Source organism: Pinus tabuliformis, chromosome 6 (genome assembly GCF_031772625.1).
Source record: "Pinus tabuliformis cultivar Carrire ecotype Pingquan chromosome 6, CPIR1, whole genome shotgun sequence".
NCBI lineage: Eukaryota > Viridiplantae > Streptophyta > Pinopsida > Pinales > Pinaceae > Pinus > Pinus tabuliformis.
Genome location: NC_142292.1, coordinates 1,043,546,589 through 1,043,568,308, shown reverse-complemented (window position 1 = coordinate 1,043,568,308; position 21,720 = coordinate 1,043,546,589). Strand labels below are relative to the sequence as shown.

Sequence of the window (21,720 nt, the reverse complement as noted above, 5' to 3'; positions counted from 1 at the left end):
CACTGCTGAGGCTGAATACATTGCTGCTAGTATGGCCTCCTGTGAAGTTGTTTGGTTGAGGAAGCTCTTTAGTGAGTTTTTTGGACATGTGTTGGATACCACCGTGATCTTCTGCGACAACCAGAGCGGGATTCGTCTTTCTGAGAAGCCTGTGTTTCATGACCGCTCCAAGCATATTGATATCAGGAAACACTTTATCCGAGATATGGTACGACGGGGAGCAATAAGGCTCCAACACATTGGGACTGATGATCAAGTCGCCAATATTCTTACAAAGCCCCTGGGGAAAGTCCAATTCTTAACCTTCCATGAACGACTTAGAGTCGTGGATAGACCCTCTTATGAGGGTCCCGAATGAGATGGATGTTGAGCTCTGAGAGCTCTGGGGGGCTTCGGGTACTTCTTGAAGCGATGAGCAACCATAGGGTGGGTGGTTCACCTTCCCCTAATGGTGCGCGATGTACAGAGTGAGTGGTTCACCTTCCCCTGTGATACCCCATGTTGAGATATGCATAGGATGAGTGGTTCACCTTCTCCTATGGCATATGAGCAAGATGAGTGGTTCACCTTCTCCTGTCGGCACATCCTACCCATGCAGTCTAGGACTCATGGGAAGTACCTCTCATCTGGCCAATGAGTAGGGAAATGAGGATAGGGACCATAGTACTACCAATGGACGCATCGTGTACTACTGTACTCCCTATGCTAGGATGTTGATATTGATCTAGGATCAATGGAAACTGACTTCGGGTCAGTTAAGAGTGGTATGACACACTCTCTATTATTGGAGACTGACTTCGAGTCAGTGGAGAATGGTATGATACATTCTCGATCATTTCTTCTTTCTTCATGGTTACGCAGAGCAGAGCAGAGATAGGAATGGTACAGATTGTCAGACGGTTTGGCAGGTGAAGTTCTCCCTAGTTAAGAGGGAGTGTTAAATTTCGCAACTAGGGCCAAACTTCACCTTGGACAGCTCATATGAGGCAGCTAATATTTTTATTGGATTCCTCTCTCTAAGAGGTGTAGGATTGATCTAAAGATCATCCCATTCTAACATGTACAAATGGAATTATGAATTTATTTTGATTATGGACAAATTGTCAAGGTCGGCCAGCCATCTAATTTGCACCCTCAAGCCCACAACGTTGCATATAAATACAAGGAGCCTCCTCCTCATTTTGGCATCTCATCTCACACTCATTCTTCTCTCTCCTTCATTGATTGGGTACGAATTTCAGAGGTAGATCTCCAAATGTGCGAAGGACTGTACTTTTTTGTTCTAGCGTTGACCAAAATTGAAGGAGGTTGTTTTGGCTTGCGTTGACATGTTTTGACTGCGGTTTTGTGTGGGGGATCTCTGTTTGGGTAGGCCACATTTCTGGGCATAGAAATCGAGGTTGTTTGACCACTATTTGACCAGCGTTCACTGCAAAAAGGTTTGTTGCAGCGTTGACTTTCATTGACCATATTTGACTGGACTTTTTCGGATTGTTTTTGGGGTAATTTGACTAGTTGTTGGAGGCCGAGTTGACCAAGTTTGACTTAGTTGTTTTGGAGGATAAATTTTGCCTTGTTGACCAATGTTGACTTTTTGGTTAGGGCTTCATGTGGCTGTTGTTTGACTGGACATATTGGGCAAGTTAATATTGTATATTGTACTCTCTCTCTGCTGAACTTTTGAAGAAATATAAGAAGAATTGATCAAGGGTTTCCCCACATTAGGGTTTGTCCCTGGCTAGTGCCATATCATGTGTCCTCTTGTCTTGGCTTGTCTTCTATTGTTATTGTTTATGTTCGATCTGCATTTTACTATCATGTTGATGTGATTGCTAAACTGGATATTGATATTGGGCTAATAAGAAAATTGCCATAGAACATGCCATTGTTATTAACATTATCACTCATCAAGGTTGCAACAATACAAGGGTTATTTTTTATGGATGGAGCATCATGTGTTTTAGGAACTAGGCGATGGTTAATGAGGGGGGTAGAGGTTTTCCCAAGTGCTAAGTTTTATCCCAACCATGTTTTGCATTTTATCTTTTCCTTTCATTGTAGACTTCTTTTGCTTTTATCTTTCTTTTAGCTACATCAAACTCCAATGAAAAGTTTTCCGACCCAGACTCAAGGATGAGGATGACAGGATGTCAATCCCCATGACAAATGACCACCAGCCCAAGAATGGATATAGAATAGAGGGGAAGATGGAAAGTGGTAAGTATGGAATATCATGGGCATGCTACTTCAATCACAGTCTCCTCAGTAGTGTGCTTCCTATAACCCTAAGGCCTCAGAGGAGGTCCCACTAGACTAGAGTCAAAGATTAACCTCTCAGGTGAAATGAGAGAAAAAGAATATAGTCAAAGATCAATCTATCATCCATATCACCACTTGATTCATACTAGTATGCCCCAAAACATTAAGTAGAAGCACATGATTACAAAATGGTTAAAGTACCTACCGATGGATGACCCACCTTCCTTCAAGAAGGAATGTCAAATGGGAGAAAGAAATCTGATTGAAGCAATATGTGGAGGATCTATGGAATCATGTCATGTGTAAATCAATAGGGTTTTTGGTTCGTTGGTTGTCCAAGGAGGAGAAAAAGTTCTCCTATGGGTTAGCCATTTTTTAGTGGGTAACACAACCCATGGAAAAATGGGGTTGTAGAGTGAAAAAATCGATCTATCATAGAGTCTACTAGGGCTAGATCCATGACCAAGACTTGCCCATGTTTCTTTGGGTAGAGGCATGCAACACAAAATTTACATCCTAAATAGGTGTCCCCATAGGATCTTGGAACACAAGACACACTAGAGGAGGCATTCCCTAGTGTGAAACCTGAGGTGAATCATTTTCATGTCTTTAATTGTCTAGTTTATACTCATGTACTTGTAGAGAAGAGGACCAAGTTGGAGCCCTCCAATCGGAAGAGTTTATTTGTGGGTTACAATGAGACTTCAATGACCTATAGGATCTATATTCCAGCACAAAGGAAAATAGTAGTAAGCATAGATGTAAAGTTTGAAGAAGACTTTGCATCTAGGAAGTCACATACGCCCATTCCAATGATAGAAGATGAGGAGTAGGAATCTCTAAAGGTTGAGCCAGGGTCACCCAAGACACCAGAGCTTTTTGGTTCAAGAAGTCAACGTTCAAGTAAGGAGGATGAGACATTAGCCCCTTCCAGTTCTATCAGAAGAACTCGATGGTTCACACAGACATTGAGGGATGCTCAAGAGTATGTTGAGACTCCTAAGAGCACATTTAGAGCGAACATGCCTCCAAAGAAATCCTAACTATATGGCATGATGAGCAGCATCATTGATTTTGAGCTCTCTAGTTTTCAAGGTGCACCAAACCAACATGTATGGCGAGATGCCATGGTGGAGGAGTACACCTCCATCATGGAGAAGAATACTTGGGGCAGTGCCAAGACCAAAGGGCAAATTAGTTGTGAGTTCTAAGTGGCTCCACAAGATTAGTATGTTGCAACATTGAGAAGTTCAAAGTGTGGTTTGTGACAAGAGGGTTCTCCTAGAAGGAGGGAGTGGATTATGAAGAGACTTTTGCTCCAATCTCCAAGTACACTTTCATCAGAGTAGTTATTTATGTAGTTTCAATCTGGAATGGAGGATACATCAAATGGATGTGAAGACAACTTTTCTTAATGGCATCATTGGGGAAGAAGTGTACATAGAGCAACATAAGGGCTTTGAGGTACATGGGAAGGAGTCTCACATTTGTGAGCTGAAGAAAGCTTTGTACAAACTCAAGCAGGCACTAAGAACATGGGATTCTAGGATCAATGGACATTTGCTAAGCATGGGCTTTGTTGCCAAAAAATCTATCAGGCCTAGTGCAAAGCCCCACTAGGCGGAACCAGACCTTATGGCAACACGAGAAAGGGTTGCCAATGTCACCTCAACAACCTTTTCTTGCTCTTTAGTGGTATTTTACCACAAGGGAGACTTCCCTAGAACACCTAAAGGATATTCAATACTATGGTTCAAGGTGATATATAAGAGCTCTATAACATGGGTAAGGGTATCGGCAGAGCCTATAAAGGCCTAGATATTCTATGTTGTGGTTCAAATACTCAATTCTTAGACAAAGATATGGTTGTTATAAGTTAGGGTTTTATTGATTTGCAATGGTAGGGTGCACAATGTCATATAACAACCTAAGAAAAGGCCTTTCTAAGATAATCAACAAGGGGAATAAAGGCCTTCCAATAAACACCTATGGTTGGGATTACTAATGGAATATTATGGCTGAAAAGTATTCATAAATAGCAAATTAGGATGATGTCGGCTCTAATAAATAAGGATTTAACCATGCAAAATGTTAGTTTTTGCTTTTATGTGATTTATTGATGCAATTTGTAATTTATTAACAACAAACATATGACACAAATTCAATTTTTATGCAAAATTTTGCCCTAAAACCCTTGTGGCTAACCCTAGACATTTAAGAACAAAGAAAAGAAGAGAAAATTCAATGGATTGTATGGTTGGTCAACCAAAATTAGTGTCTTATCCCAAATGGGCTTAATGGAGCCTTCTAAGGCTTAAATTCCATGAAAAGGTTTTGACGAAGTAAGGGGGGATGACTAGGGCACTCACTTTTAAAACCCTAACTATTTTCCTTGTGAGGGGAGAAATTAAATGTAAGGAATGCACAATTAGAGTTTCCTTATAGGCTTCAAAAAAAAACAATTTTTCACGTAATAATCGAGCAAGATTTCAACATAGATTTAGCATTTAATCATAGTATAAATAGAAACCCTACTTCACACATACAATATGCAAAATATAGAAGACTGAGCACGAAACTTACAAAATTCTCCAAAGCAACACTTCTTTCAATCCCAAAAAAACATTTCCATGCAAAATGTCATCTCCATAAGAAATTCACACCATTGAAAAGTCGCATCCTAACCAAGTAGCGAAAAAGGACTAATTCGCATTCTTTGTTAAAGAAGAGTGATAAAATGTGTGATGATGAAATGAAATAAGAGCAATCTCCACTTATATGAGGCTTACCACCCTTACTTTTACAAAAATACAAGTGAAACAAGTTTACTCGAGCGTTCTACAAGTGTTAGGTTACAAGCCAACCACAATAGCTCAAAAATATAACAAATAATGCCAAAAGATCCCACGCATGTGGGAGGAAAACCTCTTCCACTATGAAAGAAGCTCAAAATGCCACAAGAGACAAATAGGCTAATGAGTGTTCCCTACACCAAAAAGGAGCTTCAAGTCCATGCGTAGTGCCTCCAAACCATGGCATCATCACCAAGGTACCCTACGTCACCTTCTAAAGGGCAAGGGGGGTGATGCGGCACCAATATACTCAAGCATTGGGGTCAAATAGTGATGTGCAAGCCCTCCCCTATCATCTTAAGAATAACCATAATCATTCGGGCTCTAGAACAAGCAACTCCCATCAAACAGTGTCAAGACCATCATGGGAGCATCACATAACCCAACGTTATGCTCTAGGTGGGTAATGTTGCATCAACAAGATCATATGTGCTCTCTAGAATGGGTAAAATGGCCTCTTGAATAGTGTTGAATGGAATGATAATCATCTCTCAAGAGATCTTTGATATTAAGATGACACCACCTCACAAAATCTTACTCAAAATCACATGAAATCACTAATCATTAGAGACAATAACCATAAATGCATCATAGTAGACCATACCTAATGTCAAGGGCACATAAATACTTCACACAAAGCTCACCTTCTAGTGTCTAACTAGATCAAGTCATGTAAACAAGTTAACTTCGTATGTTAGGGATCGTTAGGTGGATAACCCTATTAGGTATTTCCAACCCCCAAGGGGAAGTGACATGTTCCAAGTTAGCCCATTAATCCATAGGTATGTGTGAGAATGGTGGTTGTGAAATGGGCATGACTTTAAGGCAAGGCGCCATAGCCAAGTGACTACCTAATGGAGGTCCAACAACTTGAGTGTATAGATGTAAAGAGGGAGCAATCGTGGAACCACTGAAGATGATGCCCTTGTTGCTGCTCCGAAAGGGGGTGCCATCTCATATCAATCATCATCATCATCCTCAATAAGAGCATCCTCCAATTGCTCTAATTCCAACACTCCATCCTCCAAATTGGCCTCCTCTGGATTTTTGTCCCAAAGCTTAAGGTCTTTATTATTCTTTGCCTCCTCACAGTAATGGGACAACAATCGCAAGTTGTAATGAACATAAAACAAGCTCTTTGCTCGATCTACATTTAACCTGTTCCTTTTAACATTGTGGATGAAACTATAGGTGCTCCAATACCTCTTTGTGGAAGAAGTGTTTACCACTTGTGATAGCACTCGTATTGCCAAAGATTGTAGAAGTGGAGTAGCACCTCCATGCATGTTCCACCACTCAAGAGAAGACAAATTCCCTCAATCTCTAATTGCATGATTGGTCCCAAATGCACCAGTGCCAAGGATATAGTTGCTCAATTGTTTCTGTATCATGTCACACTCCTCATCAGGGACTAATTTATCCAATGCTTTCATATAACTAAATAGAACCTCTAGATCTTGGTCTTGGTGTGGTTTTCTCTTAGTCCCCCCACCAGGTGTTGGTGTTGAAAGCCATGATGGATGATAGTATTTAGGTGTCAAAACATATGCTAAGGCATGCAATGGAATGTTTAGCATTCCCATCGTTTTTCCACCTTTGCACGAATATAATTGTACAAGGTGATATCTCTAAGCTCAATAATGTCTTTAATCTGCCCCAACATGCTATCCATTTGCTCATACATCTCGCCAATTATTGGTCTCTGAATCTGCAAACTTGATCATGTAATAAATTGGTTTGGTGAATTGCAAAACATATTTAATCTGTGACCAAAAGTCATTGTCAAAATCAGTGTCCTTGACTATATTAGCACCATATCTATCAGTGTTCATCTCATCCCATGAATCACATGTCACCATGGTAGTTAAAGCTTGTCTCGCCTTCACTAACTGCCTAAAGGTGAGGTAATAGCTTGCAAATCTAGTTTTTGAAAGCTTAAGCAACTACAACTTGGAGTAAGTGCCATAAAAGTACTTTACCCTTGTATGCCCTGGGATATATTTAATGAGTTGCTTCCCTTTCTTGTAAAGTTGATTAATCCATCCACATTCTTTATGCTTCACAATATCATGCATCAAAAGGTTCAATGTGTGCACCAAGTACCCGAACCAAAAGATGTGTGGATGAGTACGCTCAATGATTTTTCCTGCTCCCTTACAATTTGCTACATTATCAGTGATCACTTAAACCACATTATTAGGACCAACATCTTTTGATTGTTTTCAATAAGGGATCTGCAATGTTTTGAGAAGAGGAAATGATAGAGGAGGACTCGTGACTTGCAAGAAACATCGCACTGCTAGCAGAAACACCAAGAACATTTATCAAATGTTGGTTTCTAACATTTGTCCAACCATCTAATATAAAGGATACCTCACAATTGACCCAATCATTTGTAAAACGTGTCAAAGCTCTTTGAACCTTTGTTTTTTCTCTGCCTAATAACAAAGTTCTAGCTTTCTCATAGTTGGTGCCTCTTGTATCCTTTAGGGGCTTCATTGATGGCCTTAACCAAATCATGCCAATAGGGAGAGCGAAGCACATTGAATGGTATACCGCAAGCATAAAGACAAATCGGACCACTTTTCCATCCACATCATCCCTCTCACCAATATTCAGGAAATTTGCTATTGTTCTTCTAGATTCAAAGGTTGCAGAAGTACCATGAGGAGATGGGCCACCAAATCTAGAGGTTGCACTTAATTCAAACTAAATTTTTAGTTTCCTGTTTTTATTTTGTGCAGCCTCCTCTATTTGGATGTATTTTCTCCTTTGTTCCATTGAAACATTAGGGAAAATTGATATCACTATGGGACCCTTTTTGAAATCACTGTCCAATACCCCACAAAGATGCCTCCTCACATGGGTATATGAACCACTATAAGGTTTTCCTCCATGACAATCATGAGGGCACAAAAAAATGTAGCTTCCACCACCTTCCCCCCTGAAGTTTTGTCACATAATTCCACAAGGGTGTCAATGCAGCTTTTCCCCTTTGGATTCCAATGCCCCCTTCATCCCCTTCCTCTTCAAACCCTTTTTCCTCTTCATACCTTAGGTCTCTCATAGTGCGACCACAATCCTCTTCTTCTTCTTCCCTTCTATGCCTACTCCCCACCAACACCATGAAAACCAAAGTGGAATGATAATTCAAAAGAACATTTTAGAATATAGATGGACAACTTGCCAATAAATTGGGCAAGAATAAAGAATGGAAAAGAGTAGAAGAGGGAGGAGAAAAAATACAAACATTAATGACAAGAAAATTAGGGAGTTTAGAGTTTGCACACACCTCTTTAGCTCTTGAAGATGGCAGCCCTTCTTTACTCCTCCAAGCTCCTCCTCCAAGCTTTCCTCAAACCTCTCACAAATCTAATCTCAAAAGTTGGGTATCTCCTCTCTTCTCCAAACCCTCCAAAGATGCAAGAATGAGGAAAAGAGGGGGTCGATGCCTTTTAGCCTCATCCTCTCGTTTTCCTAACTCACCCTTAACTCACTTGAACCCCAAGTCAAACGTTAGTTAAGTAAAAAAGAAATATAAAAAAAATCTCGCGGAACCGTCTGGCCCTGTCCTAGAACTAATCGCGAACTGCAATAGAACCATGTCAAATTTGTGTTAAACCACAGTTTGAGCCAACGGAACCGTCACAATTCTGTCTTTACAGGAACCATGATAAAGTGGCAGAACCGTGGAATAAGATCACCTACGGATCCGTTCAGGACACAAATCCGCCTCCTAAACTAAAGGGGGAGGGGCAATTCCTGCAACTCTACGCCAACCCAAAGAATGGAGATGAACAAGGGGAAGATGGAAAGTGATAAGTATGGAATAAAGATGGACACCCTACTTCAATCAAAGCCTCCCCAAATGCTCTTCCTAAAACCTTAAGGCCTCGAAGGTCCCATTGACCTCCTAGATGAAGTGAGGGAACAAGAATACATTCAAGATTGGTCAATCATCCAGTTTGCCCCTTGATCCATATTAGTATGTCCATAACATTAAGTAAAATCACATGATTGCAAAATGGTTAAAGTACTTGTTGATGAATGACCCACCTTCCTTCAAGAAAGAATGCCAAATGGGAGAGAGAAATTTGACCGAAACAAGAACAAGAGAATCCTGGCATCATGTTATGTGTTGATCATATAGGGTTGTTGGCTCGCTAGCTATCAAAGAAGGAGAAAAGTTCTCCTATGGGTTACCCCACTTTCTGGTAGGTAACAAAATTCACCATAAGTGAAGCAAATCCTAACTTACATTGTATAATTGTCGAGAGTGATATGCTTATTTTAGTGCTGAATGTAGATGACGTGTTTCTCAAAGTAGCAAAAAAGATCATTAAAGTGTGAAAAGCAAACATGGCAGTTGAGTTAGAGACGAAAAACATCAATTGATGCACTAATTCCTGGGTTTTTAGGTTTGGCAGAGACCAAGGGAGATTTTCAGATGACAAACTAATAACCTCTGGCCACACCCATGATAACCAATCTGAGGAAGTTGACAACTTCGTATTCAAACTCAGTGGATCCTATGGAGGCAAGTGATAGGTTCCTTGATGTATTTGGTTAACACCAAATCAAATATACATTTTGTAGTGAACACCTTGGGTCAATTCACAATGGAGTCGAGGCAAGAGCATTGGGTAGGAGCAAAACATGTGCTTACATATTTGAGGGGCATCTGAGATATCTTGCAAATGGTGAGGTGATGTTGCAAGGGTATACAAACTCAGATTGGGAAAGTAGTGCAGTAGATAAGAAGGGTGTTGCTTTGGTTTGGGATTGGCAATGATATCTTAGTTCAATAGGAAGCAAGCTTCTCTGGCACTCAGTTTAGTAGAAGCATAGTTTATGTCAGCTAGTATAGCAAGTTGTGAGGTCATCTAGCTTCACAAATTACTTCCAGTTATATTTGATCAGGAGTTGGATCCTAAAGTGATTTACTATGATAATCAGAGTTGCATCAAACTCTATGAGAATCTAGTATTTCATGTTGGTTCCAAGCACATAGAGATCAGGGATCACTTCATATGAGATAGGATTCAAAAGGGAATTGGGAAGCTCTAGTATATTTCATGGATCAACAAGTAGTTGATATTCTAACCAAACCCTTTATAATGTGAAAATTCCAAAACTGGAATCCTATTGCAGCAACTAGAATTTATTTTTCTAAATGTTAATTATTTTTCACAAATAAATATTGCGGAAATAATAGCACTGGAAACTGAGAAATTACTAGCACACACAGAGTAAAATTAACACCATTATTTTTGGACAAATGTCCCTAGAAAAACCCCAATTAGGAAAACCAGTGAAGCAACTGAGGGCTTGATTATTATGCAGCAGTGAGAAATTCTGAGTACAATAATATGGATGATGAATTTGGCAATCCTACAGAGAAAAATACTGGCAAAATTCTAGTGAGGAATTTTCCTCACCCCATAGGAAAATTCAGGGTCTGGCTACAGCTCCAAGTGAGCCATCCAAACTACCTCTGAGTTGGCCTGCATCACCCTAGAGAAGTATCTGCCACGCTCAGCCTGAATCAACTACTCCTATAGCCATCTTGTTTGCCACTGGTTGAGAAACTCTCTCCGACCTTCTGGAACCCTTTCCTAGCCTCTGGAACTAAAACTCGATTTCTCTCCAGCTAAATCGAACTGCCATCTAGAGGCTTTTACACAGCCCATGTGCCAGCCTCACTATGGTACTTTTGCTTCTCTGCAAATGCACTCACTGGATCTGGAAAACTTCCTCTAGCCTCATTGTCCCTGCCCCTCACTCTCTGCTTCGATTTTTGGCTCTCTGGCAACTGCTACTGCTCTCTGGAAATCGATTTACCAAGGAAATCGAACTTCTTGTGTATATTCTCCAAAGTGCCCATCGACTTCTTCTTATAATCCTCTGTTGGGACTCCAAAGGGCAAGATTAAATTTTAATCAAGGGCTAGGATCATCTTGAAGTAGATCCATGTGAGTTTCTAGACTATTCTCTCCTTAACTTAATTCATTTTGATTAATTAACCATATTCCCTAAGTTTAGGCTTGGGAAACATTTAAAAACTGGTTAATAATCTAATTAAGCCATCTCTAGGTGGAATTTCCAGAAACGATTTCTAGGTTTTGGAGATCTCATGTATTCTAGCCTCTCCACCAAAGTTCGTGGCTAGAACACCTCTGATGCTTTAGAAACTAGCACTACCTCGTAGAATGGATTGTGTACTCTCTAGTGCTACACATCCTGCCACAACACCCTGTCTCGGTATCACCTTTTATCACGCTGCCAATGTTTGCCCATACTACCCACCAACCACTGCGCAACTTTGATGTTGCATCTGTGCTGCTACTGACCCTGTTGTACAGCTGCCAACACTGCATCTGCACTACAAATCTCATTTGTTGTTGCTGCAACTGCAACTACTGCAACTGAGAGGCATCCAAAATACTGAATCATTTGTGTTCAGTATGATGTATCTGTCTCCCGAGTCTTGACTACTACTAGCCTTTGCACTCTCACTGAAGAATCTGCGTTGCTGCTAACTATGCACTGAGCCACCAGCTCTGCTGTCAACACTACACTGTGCTCCATGAGGTGGACTCCTAAATGGACCCTGCCAATGTCTACAACTCTTTGGGACTACAACTCTATGTTGCCCCACCTCTCTCCTGGAGGTATGGTCGCAAACATTGTAAACTCTGATCTACTCATACTGTTGTTGTTGATGTTCCTGCACTACTGCTGCAACTACTGCAATAATGAGTCTGATCTCCCAAGATCATGAAGTACTCACTTCCATAGGGATGCTCCCTCTAAAACTAGACTCCCACTGAGTTTTGATCTCCCTATGGGAAATCTCTCTGCTCCCTCCTGGCAACTCGCACTGTCCTCCTGTATTGGAAACTAAATTGCGTAGCTCTGCGCTAGGAAACTCCTAGCTAGAATTGCACCTGCATACTGCAACTGGGCAATTCGCATTGCATGTGTCACTGCAACTAGTTCTGCAAATGTCTCCCAGGTACTGACTACAACTAGCCTTGCAGCTACTGTCTAATGAAAAATTGCATCTGCTGACATTGAACCTGCTACTATGATCTTGTGGGCTCCTGTAGCAAAGGTGATGGTCCTACTGCAACAATCTGGAACTGATCTGACTGATCTCCTTGTTGCAACTGCGTTGGACCCTGCCCAATATGGCACACTGGAGTCTTATACTCCTCTTGGATCTAGTGCCCCACTCTCTCCTTTCAAGGATAGTCCCTGGCTGGGACCCTTCCTTAATTTGCAACTCACACTTATTTCCGGCAACTGGAAGTCGAATTGCTGCCCAAATCTGCATTCTTGCTAACTTGCACAACCTCCTCTGGCAATCTCGTACAGTCATTCCTGCAAAGCTACAAAATCTGTGAAACTCAAGGCTGGAGAAAATAAACCCTAAGTCTCCCCCTTTCCCACTACTTGGTTGTTGGATCTGCTACTCGCACTCCCTTCTGGAGTGAGAAGATTTGCTCACAACTACTACCAATCTGCAACTAGAAAAATTAGATCTCTAAAACTCGAGATCCCCTGAGAGAAATTTTCCTTCTATTGTGTGTGCTTTTCTCTTCCACCCGGCACAGATTTTGCTCTAGCAACTGCTGCAAAACCCTCTGTGCCCAACCAAGGAATCTGCTCAGCGAACATTTTATTTGTTGTTGCTCCCTCTGACTGTTGGAATCACTATCACGGGCAACTCGACTTTTCTGCAAGACTACAACTGAAAGTCGAACTCCTACCCAGCAATTCAAACTGCCAATCTGGGTACTGCGCAGCGTCTAGGAATTTCGGCCTGTTGTTCCCACTGAACAATGAAATTCCCTTTTCCACTTCTGAGCTTCTCAGCTAATCACTCATGCTCTGATACCATGTGAAATTTCAAAACTGAAATCCTATTGCAGCAACTGGAATTTATTTTTCTAATTGTTATTTATTTTAACAATTTATCTGCTACAACAAATATCAAATAAATCACACTGCAACCTTCACAAATAAATACTACGGAAATAATAGCACTGGAAACTGAGAAATTACTAGCACACACAATAAAAATGACACCGTTATTTTTGGACAAATGTCCCCAGAAAAACCCAACTTGGGAAAACCGGTGCAGCAGCTAAGGGTTTTATTATTATGCATCAGTGAGAATTTCTAAGTACAATAACCTAGATGTTGAATCTAGCAATCCTACAAAGAAAAATACTGGCAAAATTCTAGTGAGGAATTTTCCTCACCCCACATGCAAATCTGGGCTCTGACTCCAACTCCAAGTGAGTCGTCCAAACTGCCTCTGCACTGGCCTGCATCACCCTAGTGCAATATCTACTACGCTCAGCCTGAATCAACTGCTCCTGTAGCCATCATGTCTGCCACTAGCTGAGAAACTGTCTCTCCAGCCTTCTGGAACCCTTTCCTAGCCTTTGGAACTGAAACTCAGCTTCTCCAGCTAAATTGAACTACCATCTAGAAGCTTTTGCGCAGCCCATGCCTGCGTCAACCTCATTGTGGTACTTCTGCCTCTCTGCAAATGCACTCGTTGGATCTGGAAAACTTCCTCCAACGTCACTGTCCCTACTCTCACTCTCTGCTTCGATTTCTGGCTCTCCGGCAACTATTGTTGCTCTCTGGAAATCGATCTACCAAGGAAATCGAACTTCTGGTGTATATTCTCCAAGTACCCATTGACTTCTTCTTATAATACTCTGTTGGGACTCCAACAGCCAAGATTAAAATTTTAATTAAGGACTAAGATCATCTTGAAGTCGATCTGTGTGAGTTTCTAGACCATTCTCACCTTGACTTAATTAATTCTGATTAATTAACCATATTCCTATATTTAGACTTGGGAAATATTTAAAAACTGGTTAATAATCTAATTAAGTGATCTCTAGGTGGAATTTCCATAAACGATTTATGGATTTTGAGGATCTCATGTATTCTAGCCTCTCCACCAAATTTCATGGCTAGAACACATCTGATGCTACAGAAACTAACACATAAAAGGGATGTTTGAAGCCTTCAAAGCTAGCCTTAAATTGGTGCATGATCTGAAAATGAGGATCTTAGATTAATTTTAAGGTATTACAGACTCATGTGCATGGATTTGCCTATATTACTTAGTGCAATGGATCGATAAGATTGCGAATAACATAGACAAGGAAGCAGTTAAAGAAAAATAATAGACAAAGACACATAAACACAATAAGTTTAATATTGAGTTCACCCAAAACTCCTGGGCTATGTCTCCTGGTCCAGCCTTCAGTGGTGACCTCTCTATTATGTCTTCAAGAGCAAAGTTTTACAAAAGTGAGCTCAATTTGAGTCTCAACACACAGATACAAAATAGCAGGAGTTTACTTGAATCCCTCAAGTCTCTCTGAGTACACAGACTCGCTCTGTCTTTGTTTTCTCTCTGTCTCAGCACTGCTTCTCTCTGTCTTCTATCAGTCTGTGGCTTTAAAGCCAATCGGTGCTATCTGTTCGTTTCCCCTTCTCGGGCTCTCTGGCTCCCGGCCTCTGTCCGCTCAAATCCCCTTTTGAGCGTTAGCAATCATGGCATAACGTCTTCAGGGAAGGTGGCCACTTGTTCTGCAACGGAAGGGACCATCGGGCCTTTGAAATCCCCAAAAATAGCGTTCTCTGTTTACACAGAGAAATACACTAAAAACACAGGAAAATTCGCCAAACTGTCGTTTATCGAACTTCAAATATCCTTAAATCCGCTCTATACTCCTATCGGGTCCACCTATAATTGCTATCGCATCTCCACCGTTGATTTGAGTGATCTTGATCCAACGATTGAGATCTATTTCGGGTGACTCATGCGTATGGGGGTTAACCGCCTGAAAAGGGTGGTTTTCTCTCTTCGGCGCCTAGCCACGTGGCAGCCAGTGTATGGGCTCGGGTGGAGACTGGCTAAAACCACTAACTGCCTACGGCCCGCCCGAAATCCCGCTTGTTTCGTGGTTTCCCTTTGTATTTGATAAATACATTAAAACATTGAAAATCTCGCAAAATGGCTTTATAGTGGACTTGAAATGTTATACATGTGCATTCATAAACCCTTTCGAGTCCGGTTTCATTGCATCGGGCACATTTCCTTTGTATCGGCCCCGCTCCTTTGTGTAGCTCTAATGCGATATTGCGATGCGATTGATCGCAATCGCATATCGCATAGACCCCCGCTCCTTTGTGTAGCTCCAATGCGATATTGCGATGCGATTGATCGCATCGCATATCGCATAGACCCCCGGCCGTTTGCAAGCGCTCCTCTGCAATCGCCGATTGCGATATCACGAGTTAACCTAGGCCGTCGATCTGCGCGCTTGATCGACAGTCCTTGTTGACCCGTGCTGATCGCGATCGCAATAAGTCTGTGGTAGCCTCCGACAACCTCCGCTAATTGCGATATGCCGATTGGATCTGGACCATTGATCGGCCAGATCCAACGGCTCCTGTGCAAAGTTGTTTAAACCGCCAAGGCAAGGCAAGGTAGAGGGTAAAACTAAAGACACATTCATCCTTCACAAAAGAAACATTAGTCAGAAGGTGAAGAAACTTTGCGAACGTAGAGGAAGAAGCAGTATGAAGGAAAAGATCAATCAGCAGGCAGTTTAGCAGGCCAAGATTGAATCTACATCAAACTCCATACAATTGTAGAAATGGTTCTGTACAGTTATGTATTGTTTTGTACGGATCCTTACAGTGGTACAGATTGAAATCTACCACAGTTTCTCACATATCCTTAAGATATTTTCTCTTTAGGTAGACTGGAAACCTCAGTTTCTTGTATGTTTTGATCATTAATGATAATGTTGATTTGAAGGACAGTAATTCGTGTGTACCTAATAAATTATTGTTTTGCTTCGCCTATTATTTTTCAGTTATATGTGTAACTGTTGCATGTTCAGAAATTAATTTATGTTATTGAATAGATTCAAGATTTGATTTATTTAATTAAAAAACATAGGACAGCAATCACCTAGGGTTTGGAAAATTTACATGTGCATGCAAACAATAACAGGGATCCATTGGTCAAATCCATAATTCAAAGTCAATTCATAGTAAAACCTCATTCAGGCAGTTCCAAACCAAAACACATGAGACCCCTCCAGAGTCAAACTAAGTCATGAGGCATCCACAGGATAACAACTTTATCTGGGGCAAGGTAGAGACCAATGTTCCATGCAACCATGGGAAAGTAGAATCTTAAGTGACCATTGCAAGGAAGTGCATAGCAATCTGCATCCATGCACTTCCTTGCAGAAACAGAACAGGCAAATCTCCAAACAACAGAGCAGTCTGCCACTACTTCACAGATTACAAATTAGCACAAACTTGTTAAAATGAAAAACTGGATGTCACATACGGAAAATTTGCATGCCCCCCTCTTCAAGGATTTACTTGAAGTCAATATTTTAAACCAAAATCTAACATCTCTATGTTCCTGTTCTAACAAACAAAATATCAGGTTTATTTAAATTTTAGCATTTTTACTCAGTAGTTTGTCAATGAAATGCAATTTTTTATTCAATTGAAAGGCTAATAATACACTTCACAAATTTGTAATATACATTTTGGTGAGCAGATAAATATAAAGGGAGACTATAGTAGGCACAGGCAGAATTCTTAGCAAAATTGTAAAAAGCAGATTAATTGGAAAGGGAGACCGTGATGGGCACAGACATTATATTGCATATTCTGAAATTACAGCAGAATTCTTAACAAAATGATTAAAATTGCAGTCTGCAGGCACATTTCCTTGGTCAAATCCAATCGCAAAAAACATTAATTTCAAAAGAAGAAAAATAGCTGTATTGATTCAACCCAGTTTGCTTCTGCCAATTCAGAAACCCATGCGCAATCTCAGAATGTACCAAATGAATAATCAGCATAACGCATCAAAGGTATATCTGAGGATCGTACAACATCAATACCTCAGATATCCATCAGTAAATGGTTTGATGAGATAAACAGCAAATGCAGTATTCTTTATTCAACAATACTGGTCAATTAGAGCTCCGCATAATGAGGCCTTAGATGTTCACTTATGAGCCATTTGACAACTTTAAAAAGGCACAGGCAAGAAAGCTTCCACCTGCTATAAGGGTCAATTTTGCCTTAGATAGAGTTGATTTACCAGCTGAAGAAATGGAAGATGCTCTTGGCCCACTCGAGCTGGCTTGAGTTGATAACCCATTCAGACTAGGTGAGGTTATGGTATCCAAACTTACATCCAGAGAACCTTTATTAGCTCTCAACAAGTCCGCACCCTCACTGGTTACACCTCTGCATCTCTTTACTTTCACCTTCACGAGCATGGGGCATCCACTTATTAAAGATTCCATGCCTTGATCAGAGACTGGGCAGCCCTTAATGCACAGCTTCTTTAGTGAATAACACTTGGCTGCTATACAAGAAAGCTCCGCATCACCAATAGTCGCACTGCCACAGAGAGCCAATCTCTCCAATACATGGCAATTGGAAGCCAACATACTTAAGCTTGTTATAGTGGGATTGACTCCAATCAATACTAACTCCTTCAGATAAAGACACTTTCTAGCTATCTCCATAAGACCCTCATCACCAATCCTATTTGTTCTCCATCCGTCTACATGCAATTTTCGCAGTTTTCTACAACCATTTGCAATAGCTGCAAGCCCAGTATTAGAGCATTCAGGCGTCTTAGCCAAATGCAAAATTTCCAAGCTTGCCAATTTTGAAACTGCTAGCAAACCCGTGTCGCTCACATGCAATCTTTCCAAAAGAACCTCAACAAGGCTTGTGACATCCTGAGTGATGATATCCAAAAGAGTATCCCAGTCCCCCGAACATTTAGAAAGCTTGAGAGTTTGTAATTTTTTTGACCCTGCAATCAGTGGGACAAAGAACTGTCCGTAGTATAATTCCTTCAAACAAATCCTCTTCAGATTCCCAGCTCCAGGTCCAACTGGTTCAGAAGGTACCTCCCCTGCGCTTCGCAACCGTTTTACAGTGAGCTCTTCCAAAGATTTGCAATGGGTCGTGATAGCATTGATCCCCGGAGTACCAAATGTACACGACCCACAAGAAAACTTCTTCAAGGAACCACACAACTGTGCGAACCTACTCATTCCAAAGTCCGTTATCTCTCTGCAGGACCTCAATTTGAGATTTTTCAAGTTCTTGCAATGAATGCCTATCAGAAGCAGTCCGTCATCGTTGATACCAATCGTCCTCCGATTGCCTCGGAGTGCGAGCCTGGAAACATAATTAAAGCGCCAAAACAAACTAGGAATGGCCGGCACAATCTCCGCCCGTGCATCAAGAGACAGCCGACGCCGACTCTGCCCTTCCGCATGATGCCACCTCTTACACACCAAAGAGCAGGGGGACCTATCACCAGGCTTCAGGTAATGGAAAACATGTGCCAGACATTCATCAGGAATGTTCAGGGTGTAGTCTACGCCTTCTTGGGAATCCTCATCCTCTTGTTTTGTTTCTTGTGGGGGAATGACCACAGATGCCGCATGCCCCATTGCAAAAGCCCTCCTTTTTCAATCTCAAACAAATCCTTGCCCTATGCCGGAACTCTTAGGCAGGCAACTGAACTCACTAATTCCAGATGGGTACTCCGTAAATCAAAAAGCCCTCTTGAGGACTTGACAGAATCCCAAAAAACACTGGGATGTAGCACAAGCCTCTGGCTTCGACCTTGGACTTTATTTTTTGGGTTCTAGGCTGGGAATCCTTATTCCTCGGACCTTTCCTGCATATTACATATAAAGATTGGATTTGGGTCGATTTTTGGGTCAAACGACGACAATGTATCACAGATCACAAGCCTCACGGCATCAACCCAAATCCGAATCTCTGGAGCTAAAATTCATGTAAGGGTACTCCGGTATATGATCCTAAAAATGTTGGAAAACCACAAGAACAGGAAAACAACAATTAGGACTGCGTGCAACAACCAAGTAAAAGCGTCTAGAATCGTATATTCTAACCTGTTAGAAACCGTATTCAGGTCAAATTTGAACCGAATGAATTTCGAAAAAAGCCATAGCCCTTGTCCTTGCCCTCTGCCCGCAACGAAATTCCTCGTTGGGTGCATTCCACATATACGAATTGACCATTTGTCCACGCGACTTTGCCAGGGAATTCTCACTTGCCCTCCTTCCTTCCGCCTTCTTTATACGACTCTGCCCTTTACCAAACCCAGACCAGGAAAGGCCATCCTCTCTTGGGTGGATCTCAAGGTCTCATTTTATTGGGATTCATTATTTCCAACCATTCATCTGTACCATAATTTTCGTTTCATGAATTCCAATCCCATACCGCCGTGACGTGACGTGCAAGAACGACTTTTAAGAGAGTGGGGGCTTTCCACCGCGGGTTCGGTCAAATTTCATTTGTTTTGGGATTCTTGGTATGCTAAACAAAAATCAATTCATATTTTATACTATTAATTGTTTTGCTTACATGTCGCCATTCTATGTGAAGAAATGCTAAGTTGACCACAATGGCCTTTTACTTAATCAGTGTAACAAATAGTCATGGGCTATGCCCTTGCCATGCCCATTCTTCTCTTTGGAATTGTGAATATTTCATGATTTCAAAAAATGGAATTGTGAATATTCTATGATTTCAAAAAATGGGCCGAGATATGGTGAGCAAAAAGATTCTCACATTAAATTGTGATGAAGAGATCATATTTACAGTGGGATAATATTAATTGGATTATAAATGTTTGTGGGTAGAGGTAGAATTTAAATAAAAGTACAGATAATGGTAATTGGATTATAAATATTTGTGGTTAGAGGTAGAGTTTAAATAAATGCAGAGGGTTAATTTGAGTGGTATGAATTATTATTATTTTTTAAGGAAAATTTGTAGAGGTAGAATTTAAATAAATGTAGAGGGTTAATTTAAGTGGTATGAATTATTATTATTTTTTTAAAGAAAATTTATAATTTTTATTACTGAAATAGTGAAAATTACATATTGTAGATGTAAAAAGCATATTAAAATTTGTGAATGCCTATTTATACAATAAAAATGGATGTGATGCATCCATATATAGTTCAACAAAAATTGTAGGAAATACTCCATCAAACATTGATAAAAGTATAAAAATATCGGTTGAAATATATCACAGTCCATATACAAAAATAAGTAAAGAATCCATTATAATAGTTAATGTGTCTACAATGATGTGTCCAGATGTATCCAATATATGATGATATGTCAATATGAATCTATTTTTGAAAGCAAAATATCGACAAATGGGTGATGATAGTACTGATAGTGTGTACGCCAATGTGTTCTTAAATCATCCATGTCCCACGAGCTTGTTGCATGCCCTCCTTAGAAAGTTGGTCAAAAAGAGTGTCCCTTTCCCTGTAAATGTGTTGACATATAAAGATATCAAAATTAGCTTTAATCATCATAATCTCATCCAATAAGGTCTTGAGTGTGTGCATGTGACATGTAGAAAAAAGATTGAACCAATCAATAACAACTCTAGGATCACCAAAGACCTGTAGTTGTCGACGTCCCTTTCATAAGCAAAAAGTAGAAGTAATTTTAAGTTGTATAATTCTGAAAATTTATTTGTACCAGTGCCCAAACTAGACTTCAGTTTAAAAAAATTATTATTGTTGATATATAGCACTGCCCCCCACCACAATTGCCATTTTGCACATATCTGTCAAAGTATGCCCATGGAATTGATTGTTTAGTAACTTCTGAGATAACATTTTGCGTTTTGTTCCTCTGTTCTTCTTCAAGGAGTAAGTTATAGATTGCAAGGATCTGTGCACCAATAAGCTCAGGGATGGTATTCAGTGTCAAAATTTTGTGGTTCCTTCCTAGCCATATGCCCCAACATATCATAAGTGGGATGTTTTTTTTAATTTATCGAGGGAGGCCTTGTTCTACCATCTATTTTAGGCGTCATTAAAGGAGACACCACCCCATCTTATAATGATGTCTAAGGCTTGATATATCAAATTCCATATCAAAATAGAAAAAGGGCATGAGATGAACAAGTAATAAATTGTTTCTTCTTCCCTACAGTAGAGTGCGCACCATATTGGTCCCTTAAAAGATTTGTTTTTAAGATTATTGCCAGAGGGGATTTTGTTTTCCAAGAGACACCAGATGAAAATTACGGCTTTTCCTGGACTCTTTAGCCTCTAGATACACTTCCACCACCACTTATATTCTTTAGGTACTTCCGCAGTTTTCTAAATCAACGACTTGGTTAAGCATATGTTTTCCCTATTCTGCTAGATATGCAACCAAATCAGGAGGGAGAATGTGTTGTCCACCATAGTTGGACTAGGGATCAATACCAATCTGGACCTGCGAGCTTGTACCAATTTTCCAAGTGAGTCTCGATTCAATGATGTGGAATGAGTCAAGTATAGCTTTACACATCGTGGAGGCATTGAATTTATTCTTATTCTATAGTTGAATCCAGTTTTCCATAGTAAGCAAGTGAATGCAGTTCTGTGAGACCACCTGTGCTCATAGGTTGTCTGTAGACAACAATCTCTAACCACCCTTGGGGATCCATGATAATGACATCCAAAAA

General features: G+C 40.5%; 1 pseudogene across 1 annotated transcript; it reads right to left on the bottom strand.

The window, feature by feature from the left end:
* Positions 1–16,795: 16,795 nt before the first annotated feature.
* Positions 16,796–19,468, bottom strand: LOC149262556 (F-box protein At1g47056 pseudogene; annotated as a pseudogene). The gene is made up of 2 exons (XR_016259167.1): positions 19,130–19,468; positions 16,796–19,036 (listed from the first exon to the last, which is right to left on the bottom strand). The product of XR_016259167.1 is annotated as an F-box protein At1g47056 pseudogene (transcript).
* Positions 19,469–21,720: the final 2,252 nt, after the last annotated feature.